This window comes from Lepidochelys kempii, chromosome 17, assembly GCF_965140285.1.
Source record: "Lepidochelys kempii isolate rLepKem1 chromosome 17, rLepKem1.hap1, whole genome shotgun sequence".
In the NCBI taxonomy this organism is placed as follows: Eukaryota; Metazoa; Chordata; order Testudines; family Cheloniidae; genus Lepidochelys; species Lepidochelys kempii.
In genome coordinates this window covers 17,633,135-17,649,365 of record NC_136396.1, presented here as the reverse complement: position 1 = coordinate 17,649,365, position 16,231 = coordinate 17,633,135, and the positions used below count along the sequence as shown (strand labels likewise).

At 45.2% G+C, this 16,231-nt stretch overlaps 1 protein-coding gene across 8 annotated transcripts in view; it reads right to left on the bottom strand.

Moving 5' to 3' along the window:
* CAMKK1 (calcium/calmodulin dependent protein kinase kinase 1) overlaps positions 1-16,231 on the bottom strand; it is a 196,134-nt gene that overhangs the window by 179,332 nt on the left and 571 nt on the right. Inside the window, exon 1 of one of the 8 annotated variants that reach the window (XM_073315809.2) lies at positions 15,928-16,218. The exons of 6 other annotated variants lie outside the window; for them this stretch is intronic. The gene's annotated coding sequence lies outside the window, so the exon portion shown is untranslated. Of the gene's footprint in view, positions 1-14,258; positions 14,811-15,927; positions 16,219-16,231 lie in introns of those variants that run through there. One more of the 8 variants, XM_073315807.2, reaches the window with a different exon arrangement.

The following is a 16,231-nucleotide window of genomic DNA, read 5'->3' as shown; positions in this document are numbered from 1 at the left end:
TGGTGCAATAGGCTTGATAACCATCGTCATCGTGTCCGAGGTGCTCCTGGCTGCCTCAGGACGGTCGGTCAGGTGCGCCTGGGCAGACATGGGCACAGGCACTAAATTAGTAGTGTCTCGACCAGGTCATTCTCTTTAGTCCTGCCGGCAATCCCATTATACCATCTTATGGCGAGCAGGTAGGAGATGAGGATGGCTAGCAGTCCTATTGCACCACGTTCTGCCGAGCAGCCAGGAGATGTGGATGGCTAGCAGTCTTACTGCACCGTCTGCTGCCAGCCAAAGATGTAAAAGATAGATGGAGTGGATCAAAACAAGAAATATACCAGATTTGTTTTGTATTCATTTGCTCCCCCCTCCCTCCCTCCGTGAAATCAACGGCCAACAATCGTTCCGGTAAGGTCTGTCAGGGGCACCTTGAAAAGTTTAATGGAGATTCAGTCCAGCCTGAAATACCAGGGGGAGGGATAGCTCAGTGGGTTGAGCATTGGCCTGCTAAACCCAGGGTTTTTAGTTCAATCCTTGAGGGGGCCATTCTGTGTGACAAGTTGTTTTTGTTTCTCCTTGATGAAAAGCCACCCCCTTTGTTGATTTTAATTCCCTGTAAGCCAACCCTGTAAGCCATGTCGTCAGTCACCCCCCGCCCCCCGTCAGAACAACAATAGACAATCGTTCCGCGCCTTTTTTCTGTGCAGACACCATACCATGGCAAGCATGTAGCCCGCTCAGATCACTTTGGCAATTAGGAGCACATTAAACATCACAGGCATTATCCAGCAGTATATGCAGCACCACAACCTGGCAAAGCGAAACTGGGTGAGTACGCGACGTCAGCGCAGTGACGAGAGTGATGAGGACATGGACACAGACTTCTCTCAAAGCACGGGCCCTGGCAATGTGGGCATCATGGTGCTAAAGGGGGAGGTTCACGCGATGGAACGCAGATTGTGGGCCTGGGAAAAAAGCACAGACTGGTGGGACTGCATAGTGTTGCGGGTCTGGGACGATTCCCAGTGGCTGCGAAACTTTCGCATGCATAAGGGCACTTTCATGGAACTTTTTGACTTGCTTTCCCCTGCCCTGAAGTGCATGAATACCAAGATGAGAGCAGCCCTCACAGTTGAGAAGCGAGTGGCAACAGCCCTGTGGAAGCTTGCAACACCAGACAGCTACCAGTCAGTCGGGAATCAATTTGGAATAGGCAAATCTACTGTGGGGGCTGCTGTGATGCAAGTAGCCAACGCAATCAAAGATCTGCTGATATCAAGGGTAGTGACCCTGGGAAATGTGCAGGTCATAGTGGATAGCTTTGCTGCAATGGGATTCCCTAACTGTGGTGGGGCCATAGACGGAACCCATATCCCTATCTTGGCACTGGAGTACCAAGCCGCTGAGTACATAAACCGCAAAGGGTACTTTTCAATAGTGCTGCAAGCACTGGTGGATCACAAGGGACGTTTCACCAACATCAACGTGGGATGGCCGGGAAAGGTACATGACACTCGCATCTTCAGGAACTCTGGTCTGTTTCAAAAGCTGCAGGAAGGGACTTTATTGCCAGACCAGAAAATAACCGTTGGGGATGTTGAAATGCCTATAGTTATCCTTGGGGACCCAGCCTACCCCTTAATGCCATGGCTCATGAAGCCATACACAGGCAGCCTGGACAGTAGTCAGGAGCTGTTCAACTACAGGCTGAGCAAGTGCAGAATGGTGGTAGAATGTGCATTTGGACATTTAAAAGCGCGCTGGCGCAGTTTACTGACTCGGTTAGACCTCAGTGAAACCAATATTCCCACTGTTATTACTGTTTGCTGTGCGCTCCACAATATCTGTGAGAGTAAGGGGGAGATGTTTATAGTGGGGTGGGAGGTTGAGGCAAATCGGCTGGCTGCTGGTTACTCGCAGCTAGACACCAGGGCGGTTAGAAGAGCATGGGAGGGCACGGTGTGCATCAGAGCAGCTTTGAAAACCAGTTTCATGACTGGCCAGGCTATGGTGTGAAAGTTCTGTTTGTTGAAGAAACCCTCCTGCCCCCTTGGTTCACTCTACTTCCCTGTAAGCTAATCACCCTTCCCTCCTCCCTTTGATAACCACCTGCAGAGGCAATAAAGTCATTGTTGCTTCACATTCATGCATTCTTTATTAATTCATCACACAAATAGGGGGATAACTGCCAAGGTAGCCCGGGCGGGGTGGTGGAGGAGGGAAGCACCAGGAGGGGTGGTGGAGGAGGGAAGGACAAGGCCACACAGCACTTTAAAAGTTTAAAACTTTAAAACTTATTGAATGCCAGCCTTCTGTTGCTTGGGCAATCCTCTGGGGTGGAGTGGCTGGGTGACCAGAGGCCCCCCCACCGCGTTCTTGGGCATCTGGGTGAGGAGGCTATGGAACTTGGGGAGGAGGGTGGTTGGTTACACAGGGGGTGTAGCGGCGGTCTTTGCTCCTGCTGCCTTTCCTGCAGCTCAACCATACGCTGGAGCATATTAGTTTGATCCTCCAGCAGCCTCAGCATTGAATCCTGCCTCCTCTCATCATGCTGCCACCACCTTTCAGCTTCAGCCCTCTCTTCAGCCCGCCATCTCTCCTCCCAGTCATTTTGTGATTTCCTGCACTCTGACATGGTCTGCCTCCATGCATTCGTCTGTGCTCTGTCAGTGTGGGAGGACAGCATGAGCTCAGAGAACATTTCATCGCGAGTGTGTTTTTTTTTTGCATTCTAATCTTCACTAGCCTCTGGGAAGAAGAGGATCCTGTGATCCTTGAAACACATGCAGCTGGTGGAGAAAAAAAAAGGGACAGTGGTATTTAAAAAGACACATTTTATAGAACAATGGGTACACTCTTTCACGGTAAACCTTGCTGTTAACATTACATACATAGCACATGTGCTTTCGTTACAAGGTCGCATTTTGCCTCCCCCCGCCGCGTGGCTAGCCCCTCACTCCTCCACCCTCCCCGTGGCTAACAGCGGGGAACATTTCTGTTCAGCCACAGGCAAACAGCCCAGCAGGAATGGGCACCTCTGAATGTCCCCTTAAGAAAAGCACCCTATTTCAACCAGGTGACCATGAACGGTATCACTCTCCTGTGGACAACACAGAGAGATAAAGAATGGATGTTGTTTGAATGCCAGCAAACATACACTGCAACGCTTTGTTGAACAATGATTCCCGACTACGTGCTACTAGCCTGGAGTGGTAAAGTGGCACCATGGTGGACGCAATAAGGCTGCCCTCCCCAGAAACCTTTTGCAAAGGCTTTAGGAGTACATCCAGGAGAGCCGCAAATCCAGGGCAAATTGATCATTAAACACGCTTGCTTTTAAACCATGTATACTATTTTAAAAGGTACACTCACCAGAGGTCCCTTCTCCGCCTGGCGGGTCCGGGAGGCACCCTTGGGTGGGTTCGGGGGGCACTGGCTCCAGGTCCAGGGTGAGAAACAGTTCCTGGCTGTCAGGAAAATTGGTTTCTCCGCTTGCTTGCTGTGAGCTATCTCCTCATCATCATCTTCCTCGTCCCCAAAACCTGCTTCCGTGTTGCCTCCATCTCCATTGAAGGAGTCAAACAACACGGTTGGGGTAGTGGTAGCTGAACCCCCTCAAATAGCATGCAGCCCATCATAGAAGCGGCATGTTTGGGGCTCTGACCCGGAGCGGCCATTCGCCTCTCTGGTTTTCTGGTAGGCTTGCCTCAGCTCCTTAAGTTTCACAGGGCACTGCTTCGGGTCCCTGTTATGGCCTCTGTCCTTCATGCCCTGGGAGATTTTGACAAATGTTTTGGCATTTCGAAAACTGGAACGGAGTTCTAATAGCACGGATTCCTCTCCCCATACAGTGATCAGATCCCATACCTCCCGTTCGGTCCATGCTGGAGCTCTTTTGCGATTCTGGGACTCCATCATGGTCACCTCTGCTGATGAGCTCTGCACGGTCACCTGCAGCTTGCCACGCTGGCCAAACAGGAAATGAAATTCAAAAGTTTGCGGGCCTTTTCCTGTCTACCTGGCCAGTGCATCTGAGTTGAGAGTGCGGTCCAGAGCGGTCACAATGGAGCACTCTAGGATAGCTCCAAGGGGCCAATACCATCTAATTGCGTCCACAGTACCCCAAATTCAACCCGGCAAGGCTGATTTCAGTGCTAATCCCCTTGTCGGGGGTGGAGTAAGGAAATCGATTTTAAGAGCCCTTTAAGTCGAAAAAAAGGGCTTCGTCATGTGGACGTGTGCAGGGTTAAATCGATTTAACGCTGCTAAATTTGACCTCAACTCCTAGTGTAAACCATGGCTAAGTGACCTAACCAAATCACACAGGAAACTGGGGAAGAGCTAGGAATTGAACCTAGGGCTTCCATACCCTAGGCTAGTGCCCTAACTACTGGGCCACGCTTTCTCTAAATTCTGATTCTCATGAGTCTGTAGACCTGGCTTCTGATCAGTGTGATCCGAATCTGACTGCTATCTCAGAATTCACCTTTAAAAAAAAAAAAAGAGCAAATCCTAGAACTTTTTCTCTGCAAATGTATTATGTATATACAGCCTGCAAGGAAATTGATCGTCTGAGATGTAGGATCAGTGCTTTGTTCCCCAAGAGAAAACTCTAAACCAGGAAAGTTAGTAAGTTTTCTTGGCTGGAAGAAGTAACCAATGGGTCTATAAGAGAGTACATTTATATGCAGGCTCTGCTCTTAACAAGTACATGAATTATGGTGCTAATAATAACAAGGGTTTCTATGGGACCTAGCATAAGAGTTGGGGGTCCCAGGGAGCAGCCCTCCTGACCTTCCCCTCATCTTGGGAGATGCACAGGATTCACAGGGCTCTGTGTTCCTGATGTTTCTATAAGGACCTGTTCAGGTTATGCCTCCACTCTGTGAAAGTGACTCTCATTCACGATGAGCAGTAAACTCTGCAAGATGAAACTAACAGGACCTGATCCTCCTCTCTCTTACAATGATGTCAATCAGGAGGGACTATTAAAGCCAGTGAGCTACAAAGGTGTAAAAACAAGGGAAATTTGAGGAGTGTAAGACACAGTGAGCTTGACTGTTACCTCACTTTCACAGATTTTTTATTGGTTAAACGCCACTCACTTCAGTGGGATTATTGCCAGTTTACACCAGTGTCATTGAGAGGAGAATCAGGTGATGGATTTTCCTGCATATGGCATAATTTATCCCCAGTAATAAATACAGTAGCTTTGCTGACAACATAACAAGGGCTCTAACAGAGGAGCCAGAGAAGAGAAAATGATAAGCCAAATCTCAGAAAACAACACAGAATATAAATACTTCTCCAGCAAGCAGTGGAACATCTCACACACAGCATCGCAGCGTTAATTTCTGTTTACGCTCACACCAATATAATTAGCACAGTCACTGCTAACTAGCTAACAACTTTACTATAAACTTACTTGAACAATACATGCTGGAGAATTTATCACTCTCAACACTTCACAGCTTTGTCTGAGCATAGTCACAGATTCATATGAAATTCTAAAGTTACACCAGAGACAAATGAGCTAAATTAATCTAGCACACTTTCTGGCACAAAGAACTTCAACTCCGAGAAAAGCATAGATTTTAATTGTAGTTGGCTATAAAACAACCTGATGGAAATATTGCTCTCTATCTCAATAGACAGCAACCTTTGACACAGCTGAAAAGATCAGTCCTGCCCGAAGAAACTGTGGCCCTCAGTGCGTTTTGGATTAAGGCTCCCTAAAAAGGAAGTCTCCCAGACTGAGAATTCCCCAGATATGGAAGAACTTGGGTGGGAAACAGTGGTTCTGTGTCCTATAACAGTGCTCCATGGCAATCCAGAATGGGCTTGGGACAAGGAGCAGGTAGGTGGATCCTCATTACAGGAATCCAGTGGCCAAAACTGCATACCTCAGGGAAGCAGCCACTACTGTAGTCCATGGATTTTCTTTTGTCATGTTTCTTTTGTCCTGTTGCTAATCCTTCAGATTAATATTATGTGAATTAGCATCAGCATATTTTTATTTTCAAAGTGCTAAAAAGGTGCTTTTTTCAAACAGGGGTTTGTTTAATTAAAACGGCATGCTTGTGCACACCGCATCTATTTAGTATATTGCCTTATTCATCACAAGCATCACTATTGAGTTTTGATACCTTTGTGATGAATGAGCTATGTCAACAATAACTTCCACACACTTCTACCATATACATTGTTTTTATGGCTGAACACGCATAACAGTTACATTTAACTGTCTCTCTTTGCTGCAGATTACGTCACTTTCCAAAGGACAGTTTTTAAGATGCTCACGCTCCAGAGCTAAATCAGGCTGATGAATTAGTGTTTCTCTCCCAAAACAGAGTGCCAGAGCAGAAAAGAAATGGGGAAGGTCAGGAAGGAGAAAAGAAGGAATAAGAAATGGAAAGCAATAGAGAAAGAAGAGAGATCTAACAAAGAAAAAAAAAGACAAAGCATGCTGCCATAAGAGGCAGTGCAGTCCACTGTATAGGGTAGTAGCCTAGGATGCCACTAACCTGTTGTGTGACCTTGGGCAAATCACTTTGCTTCCCATGCAGTCTTCTCTATTTAGACTGTAAGTTCTTTGGGGGCAGGGACCATCTCTATCTGTATGTACATCACCTAGCACAATGGAGCCCTGATCTCATTTGGGACCCCCAGGAGTGACCATAATATAAAGAATAATGTCAAAAAAACTGTCCTTCTACACAGTTTTCAATATTTGTTTGAAGTTGCGAATACAAACCCATCTATTTTTTGTTCAGCTGATATTTATCTTTATTCTTTCAATGTACAGCAATAATTGGTACCCTCCATCCACTTTTACAATTCACACCAAATACACTCAACAAATGTAATCAAGTAGACTATCTAATGTACTTATATGGTCTCCATTATCACAGTAAGTCAAACAACCCCAAGTCTTGGCGGACAATGGGGAGAAGCAACTTCCACAGCAAAGGACCTCCCCACATAAGGCTCTGCCAGTAGCCCCCCAATTTGAACTGAGAGGACTCCAGCTCAAGAGCCCCCATGGATCTTAACTGTGGCAGTATGACATGGGGAGACACTGTGTCTCAGGTGACCAGGCACAAGCCCCTTAGAGCTTTAATGGTTACAACTAACAGCTTTGACTCTGTTTATACACATCAGTTCTGAAAAAATAAATGTCTAGTCATAGAAACCAGGATCTTCCCATAGTGGATTTTTTTTAAAGCAACCAAACCAGCCATTCATTATTATTACAGTCATAGCAGGGCGGTGACACTGCTGGGGGCGAGTCTGCGCCTGCATTTTTGCTCCTGCTCAGGTGGGTGATGGGGGGCTGCCAGCAAGGAAAGGTTTTGTAGCAACAAGGAGGGCAGTGGGGAGGAGGGGGTGGATCACGGAAGGGGGGACTGGACAAAGGTTCCATGGCAGTTGGGAGGTCACAGAGATGGGGGACGGATCCATGGCATTAGGGAGGAAGGGAGTCACAGAGGCGGGGGGAGGTTCTGAAGCAATTGAGGGGAGGAAGGTTCTGTGGGAGTGGGGGGGGCACAGAGGCAGGGGGAAGGTTCTGAAGCAGTTTGGGGGGAGACAGGTTCTGTGGCAGTTGGGGGGAGGAGTCATAGAGGCAGCGGGGAGGTTCTGTGGCAGTTGGGATGAGGAGGGGTCACGAGGCAGGAAGGGGTGGTTCTATGGTAGTTGGGGTGGGGTTCACAGAGACAGGGAGGAGGTTCTGAAGCAGTTGGGGGAGGAAGGTTCTGTGGGAGTTGGAGGGGAGGGGGTCACAGAGGCAGGGGAGAGGTTCTGTAGCAGTTAAGGGGGAGACAGGTTCTGTGGGAGTTGGGATGGGGGGGGGTCACAGAGTCAGGTGGAGGTTCTGTAGCAGTTGGGATGGGGGTTTCACAGAGGCAGGGGGAAGGTTCTGAAGCAGTTAAGGGGGAGACAGGTCCTGTGGCAGTTGAGGGGTCACAGAGGCAGGGAGGAGGTTCTGAAGCAGTTGGGGGAGGAAGGTTCTGTGGGAGTTGGAGGGGAGGGGGTCACAGAGGCAGGGGAGAGGTTCTGTAGCAGTTAAGGGGGAGACAGGTTCTGTGGGAGTTGGGATGGGGGGGGGTCACAGAGTCAGGTGGAGGTTCTGTAGCAGTTGGGATGGGGGTTTCACAGAGGCAGGGGGAAGGTTCTGAAGCAGTTAAGGGGGAGACAGGTCCTGTGGCAGTTGAGGGGTCACAGAGGCAGGGAGGAGGTTCTGAAGCAGTTGGGGGAGGAAGGTTCTGTGGGAGTTGGAGGGGAGGGGGTCACAGAGGCAGGGGAGAGGTTCTGTAGCAGTTAAGGGGGAGACAGGTTCTGTGGTAGTTGGGATGGGGGGGGTCACAGAGTCAGGTGGAGGTTCTGTAGCAGTTGGGATGGGGGTTTCACAGAGGCAGGGGGAAGGTTCTGAAGCAGTTAAGGGGGAGACAGGTCCTGTGGCAGTTGAGGGGTCACAGAGGCAGGAAGGAGGTTCTGAAGCAGTTGGGGGTGGGGAAGAAGGTTCTGTGGGAGTTGGGGTTTCACCCAGGCAGGGGGAAGGTTCTGTGGGAGTTGGGGGGGTCACAGAGGCAGGGGGGAAGGTTCTCAGGCAGTTGGGGGGGAGGAAGATTCCGGGGCAGATGGGGGGAGGGGTCACAGAGGCAGTGGGGAAGATTCCGTGACAGCTGGGAGAAGGGAGGGCAGAAGGTTCTGTGGCGGTTGGAAGAAATGGGTCACAGATGTATCTGGGGTCCAGGGTGGAGCATGGTGTGGAAGTCAGTTAGGAGCTAGGGTTGCCAACATTGTATTTCAAAAATAACAGACTGTTTTCTTAGAACCCCTGCCCCACCCCTCGTCCTAATATTAATTATGAAGAAGAAGAAGAACTCACCTATGTTCGCCAGGAGTATTTCTTGCTGCTTTTTGCAGCGTTCAGCAAGTCCCAATCTTGTATAGAGATGAAAAAATAAGGGATGTCCCTTATAATATGGGACTGTTGGCAACCCTAGGACTCACAAGGTGTTAGAGCCCATAGGAACTAGCAGATTAAACACCTGATGTATTTGCCTCAGTTGTCCCTTTGTCAGTGATCGTTTCAAGATTAGGCGTGGTGACCACAGCACTCCTGGACCTCCTGAGAGGACACTGTTTCCAAAAGTCTGGGAGGGACCAAGAGTGAAAATGCATGAGCGTCCTGGATTTCACTCATCAACAGGTAAATAAAATATATGGAGAACCAGCAGGAACATATCCTCATGTTCCACATGGTTGTGCCTATTCTGCTGCATATGAACAAACAGTGCTTCCAAACATATGAAAGGACAAATGTCCATCATCCATGTATGCGAGACTGGATATAGGGCCAAATTCTCATCCTTAATTAAACAGGACTCTTACACTGGGATTTTCAAAGGAGCTTAAGGGAGAACTCAATGAATTTCAATAGGATTTGGATGCGTAACTCCTCTGAGAATCCCAACCCCACTGATTTCCAGTGAAAGTCTCTGTACCCTATTAACAATCCCTTGAGTCACCCCGGGCCTCAATTCTTTACTCGGACTTTTCTGATGTAAAATCATAAGCTACTGCCTTCCTCTGTCCAAAGTAAAAAAGTGAGTTTGCAGTGGTAAGTCAATTTTAAACCATCCCTTCACCTTCAGGTTAGATTCTGCCTTTCAAGTTTCAACTTCAAGAATAGTTGACATAACTGACTAGCAGCATAGTGTCATTTACTTGACTAGAGCTACGGATTTACACCAGGCCAAATCCATGTTTGGTTTTTAATGGAGATTAGTCCCTCACCCTAGTTGTAATCAATGACTGAAGCCTTTTGGCTTTCCTTACATCCAAAGTAGCTTTCAGGACACTTCCATTTATGCACCATTAAGCATCTCCTACACTGCAGCATTACAGAAAGCAGACTAACAACTTGGCTAGCATTTGATGAAATCATTACTCGATGAAAGTACAATACCCACTTTCTCTGATGTTGCAGTAGAAAAAGGGATCTTTTTAGCAGCACCTATTTTGTGGCTTGTCTAATACTGCTCTCCACATTGGTATATTTCAGGCAATTAAAATAAGCTTATGCTTATACAGTGTCTTTATAGAGAGTGCCTAGGGGCAGGTTTGTTGGATTGTGTTCAACACAAGACCTGGTTCTGGGAACAATTTCAAGGATCCCATTTGCCTCTTATCCAGTCCCATGAACAGAAATGTGAAGGAAATAAAAATCATGTTCACAAAGGACTCAGGTATTGCTGTGTCATGGTGGACAAGGCAGTTAACTTTACTGTCTCTATTGCCCCATACGTAACCTCCCATTTCTTTTCACAGAGGGATTATGAGGATTAGTTAGTCAGTGTTTGTACAGAACTGTGAAGCCATCAGTGTTAAGAGTTCTTATTGGGTTATCTCTGACACACAGTGCACAAGTACTTGTGTTACTCTCAGTATATAATTCAGTATTTTCAAAGGACAAACGCCACAGGACTTTGTCAGGACAACTCAGGCATGGCTCATCTATCACCTTGCTGTCCACTTTATCCCTAAATTCCTCTTCCCAGGCAATCCGTCTATCTCACCTAGCATTACATATTCATAGTCTAACATATACAGAATTGCTCCTATTAGAATCCTGGGTGTAGCTGGGTTTTTTTAATTTTGCTCCTATATATGCCTGCCACTGTAGCTGCAGCCAGCTCTGACAATACCCATTACAGGGCACTGCCAGTCTGTTCTAGAGTCCCTCATTCTGTTATCATCTAAACTATGGCTACAGTAACAAAAAGAACCACAGACTGGTCCTTTGAGCTCCACAAGAGAATTTAATTTGGAGAGCTATGGGGACAGTGGGAACATGATAAAGCTTCTTTGTCAGTCTGAAATAAAACTAACACTGGAAGGAAAATGCTAGTAGTCAGTGGACGTTGCTTCCAGGACCCATCCACTGCACTGTAAATTGATAGAGCCTGATGCCTTGCTTTAGCACTCTCCTCCTCCCCCAAACACACTCAAGACAGATGTCTTGTTTAATACCTCACCGGCTAAAACTCCAAGATTATACTGCAGTCACAGGGGAAACCACATGGGTTCTGCCTATTATTAACCACTTATTCCCATCCAAAGAAAGTTAGCCCTCTAAAGCCGATTAATGCATCACATCTGATGGAGAACATTCAGAGTGTGGTCCTCTACAAAGCGAAGGCAGAGAATCACACACACACATGAAGAACAACAGTGCTAAGGGAGTGCGAGTGAGCCCGATGCTGTATCAGTGAGACCCCTCGCCCATGGCCACTGCATTACAACCTCTTAGCAGGAGGGCCCCTAAGAGTGACTGAGAGGGGCAGTGTTATCCTGACCATAGAGCATGGCACTGGGACTTGTGTGACCTGTGTTCTATTTGCAGCTCTGCTCCATGATATGCTGTATGACCTTGGGAAAGGCATCTCTCTGTGCTTCTATTTGCCTTCCCATCCTTTGTGTTGATTATTTAGATTGTAAGTTCTTTGGACAGGGATTTCTCTTGTATGTGCGCAACGCCTATTACAGTGGGCGCCTAGTCTCAGTTGAAGCCCTAGGTTCTACTTTAACATAAATAATAATGTACCTGAGCTCCTAATCAGAACAAAAGAAGCTGTAGCTTAAATCCATGTTTCCTGAGATATATCCATTCTCCACCCATACATTGCACACTTGTGAGCAAAGAAGTCAGCATACCTTGTGATTAATTTCACTCATTCCTGTGCACACTCATGCTGCAGTACAACAACCTGCTCTACACTGCACAAATACTTGTGGGATCACAGTATTAACGTAGAATTTTTCTTCTTTTTAAGTGACAGAGTTAAAGGCTACTTGCCTGCCTTATGCAATTTCAGAAGCATCTTTTCAAAGTGATCCTATGTCAAAAGCCAAACAAGTCAAAACTGCTGTGGTGACTTGCAGAGAAAAAATAAACACATTAATAGAAGTTGCATTATATGTTTAGCTTGAAATGATGGCAAAGAGGGAGGTAAATAAAATAGCCATGATTCCTATTAAACTAAACCTTTCCATTGATTTTTAACCACAACAGAATCATATATTTTGCTTTGACAGCACAGCTGCAGAAACTGCTATCATTGCAACACAAGCAGCTTTCCTTAACAACAATGTACAGGCAATTATGAGGGAAAAAAGAGAACTATTCCGAAGAATCAGTAAGACAGAGATAATAAAAGTGCTGTCACTGTACATGCATGATTGCAAGGTGGACGTCAGATATTGGTAGGGGAAAAAACTTTCAACTGGCACTATATACCAATCAAGTAATAACAACAGTCTAATCTCAAAATCAATACTGGTGATTGCAAAGGCTGATACTGTGCACCGTCACAATGGAAAATCCAAGCTACCAAGACAGCTCAAAACTAACTTCCCGGGGCTTTGGCATAGCAAAGGGGATAAACTTCCAGTTAGTAGACATCATTGTGGAGTTCGCCACAATAAAAAAAAAAATAATAAAAATTGATAGACTTCTCTATCAGGATAGGTCAAAATTTTTCAAAATTTAGATTAAAGTTTTTTGCAAACATTTCTCAAAAATATTTTCCTCCCCCCCCTGTTTTTTTAACCAACTCATGATGGAATTGTTTTGAAATTTTCATAATAAATTGTAAAAATGGTTCCTTATTTTTTTAATAGCTCTATAGTCTAGGACTCCTATACTGTAGTATCTGAGCAGTACACAGACATGAAAGAATTTATCTTCACAACCTCCATGTGAGGTAGGGAAGTATTACTCTCCACATTTTACAGACAGAGAACTAAGCCACAGAGCAACTAAGTAACTTGCCCAAGGTCACACAGGAAAGTCTGTGACAGAGCCAAGAATTTACCCTAGACCACTGGAGTTCTTCTGGTGCACTGTGGTCTGGTGCAGAGCTGAGAATAGAGCCCAGGCCTTCTGTATCTAAAACCTGTGATTTAACTGCATACCATCCTTCCTTAAAGTGACTTGGGTATATTTCCCTGCTCAGAAATTAATATATAGGTACTTCCTATATATTAAATGTCTCAAGCTATTAAAATCAGTTTGTTTATTTAATACTATGTCTCTGAGTTTGAAACAAAACTACAAAGCTATACATTAAAACAAAACATTCCACAGACATACGAACAGACACTTTGCAAAAGCAATGTCCTGCACACTACACAACATCTCAGCCATACACAGCATCTCCTTAGCCATCTAATACACCCTTTACTTAAACATCTGGGTTTTCCCATGCCTCTCTTTTCATGCAAAAGTCTTCTATTTCATCATATGTCTTATAACATGCTCACATTAAACCACTGCTACCATGTCAACATACCAGTGTGTTGAAGATGGGAACAACAGTTTCACCACCTTTTAAAAAACTCACTCTCTTAACCACCACAGGAAACTGTATAACATTTTAAAGAATTCTCTGCATTATCTAGCTACCCAGGTATTTATGTGACTCTCTTCACCATAGTATCTTAGCACACCTCATGTACTGAGGAAAACCTAGTTGGGACAACTTATGATTCCATGCAATTTCTATAGCATCAATAACAATTGACCTTCAATTTCTAATGCTAAAATACTGGTAAATAAATAATCACATTACAACCCAGATTGCTACACTGTCAGCACACACCAGTGTCAAACAGACCTATCTGAACATGGACACAGGAATCCAATACAATCTTTCCCTGATTTTCTCTCGTAGCAATTCTATTTTAGACTCATTAGCAGATCTTAGTTAACCAACTAGTGTCTCTCATCACAGCACACAGTAAACACATATATCCAAGAGACTGAAATGCAAAAGTAAACTTCTGCTGTTAGCAAGAACTAAGGAACACATTTTCTAAGGGGCTCAGAGCCAGAATTTCAAATGCCAAGCATCCATAAGTGAGGCCAGATTTTCAGAAGAACTCAGTAACCATTCTAACACCTATATAAGAGCCAGATTTTCAAAACTGCATAGAACCCAACATACTGTGCTGAGCTGAGCTTCTGTGAAAAGCTGGGCACTTATTTTGGTACCTAAATAGAAGCTGAGCTCTTTTGCAAATCCGTTTACGGTTTAAACTCAGACTTAGCAAAGAAAAATGAGGTGGAGTTTTATAAAAACAACCTCAAAACTCCAGATTTGTGGATGTTTTATAAATAAATATCGCAAATTATTTTGCTTCTCTGATACTTAAAAAAAGGACGATTATAAATAATTTAAAAGAATAGATCAAACCCTGCTTACCTTGATCATGAGAATTCAGTTCTTACTTGAGTGAGGGAAACCAGTGGGATTACTCAGGTGAATAAAATGAGAGTGTGATTTGACTTTTAGGAAGGGGAAAAACAAAACAAGAAACAAAACACACATTTCCTCCCAGATTGATGTCTTCTATAAATTTCAACCTCCAGTGTAGTAGAGTGTTTAGCTTGGAAAGTCACTGACGGCCTATATATTCACAGCAGTGCAACAGCAGCACTACAACCACCGCCCCCCCCCAGGGTTTACTCAGAACATTTTGTATAACCAGCATAGCAGTGAATGACTAGATCTGACCATGGCACCTCTTGCGCTGTACCCACTGATAGATGCACTTAGACTTGCCTCCTACCCATTCTCCAGAACTACAGTAGCTTCCAGCTACCTGCTGATGTATAGCTTGATTGCTGTAACCGCCTTCCCCCGCTGCACAACTCCAAAAACGAGCTCTTCAAGGCTACAGCCAGTTTTCCTGCTATACAGCCAACAAGCATGGTGTTTTAAAATTTCAGGTTTTGTGTGGTAACTTTTTTCAGTCTGAAGTCAAATTTCAGGTGCACAGAGGACAAAATCTGCCGTACTATTATTATAAAGATACCTTCGGTAAAACATTTATACAGCATTGTCAATTTATACCCAGAGCGACAAATTCTGCTCAAAGTTACACTAGTTAAAACCAGGAGTAACTCCACTGAAGCCAATGGAATTAGCATAGATTTTCATGTGTACACAGCAGAATCTGGCACATCAGTAAGGACCTGGGACCAAGTTCCATTTACACAATGTATAGAGTTGCTCTGGATTTGCATTGGTGTAACACAGCAGAATTTGGCCCACAGTCCCTGCCCTAAAAGGTTTACGAAAGGCATTTATAGCAACATTTAATTTAAAAAAAACATCAGCTCAGAATTAATCATACATAAGTAGTGTTATAATCAGTGCATGATAATTAGTCTCAACTTTAAAATAAAAAAAAATCAAGATCACTTGCCAGTGTTTTCAGCATAAAAATGGAGAGAAGCACAGTCCTGAAATACATACCATGCAGATTTTTATAGATATGCATGTATATACAACTGGAATATTTGGCTGCTCCACTAGATCCTCTGAATATGGTTCTAGGAAGAATACAGCGTGAGAAGCAGATTCCCCCCAAGGCACCACCCCCAAAAAGCATCACAGGAGTTAGAGAACCAGCTGAGGTTGTTTTATTCCGTTTTTTTCCTTTCCTTTTGCAGACTAGAGACATTTCGGCAAAATAGAAAATGGAATACAAAGAGAATTCTGCATCTGCTTCCAGAGCAAAGCAATCTCATTCTTACTATGATTTGTCTAAATGCTCTGCTGGATGTAATGCCCAAATGAGAACAAAACACAATCCTTAGGTATGTAATGCATATTGCAACAATATAAATATGCATTACACAAACACAGGGGTGAATAATGTGCAGGATGCAGATCATTTAAACCTTCCTCCTCTATTCACTAACGATTCCCTCCCAATGAAAAGATTTAAAGCCAGAAAGTCGCTTCCAAATCCTCCCGCTTTTGTTCCATCAGCGCTGAACATTCATCTGCTTCGATGAAAGGGGCACATTTCGTTCCGAAAAGCCCCTTGGTGCAGCCACAAGCAAAGCCACTGGCAGTTGCTTACCATTGGGCATGAACCCTTCAGGCTTGGTGAGGGGAGTAGGTGGAAACGCACCGCTCCTCCCAGCAATGTGCAAAGGGCAGATTCAGCCGGGCAGCAGCCCCATAGGACCCTAGGATCTGTACAAAGACTATGAGAAATTCCCTTCCAGAAGGACAGCCGGAGTATGGGAATCCCAGACAGCTGCAGCAATGGGGCATTTTACTCAGCTCAAGGAAGCAGGAAGGGTGCCAGGCATTAGATCCTTAACCGGCCAGCCAAGTTTCTCCAGCCCAGCCTGGCTGCTGTATGCACTTTCCTCCCCTCC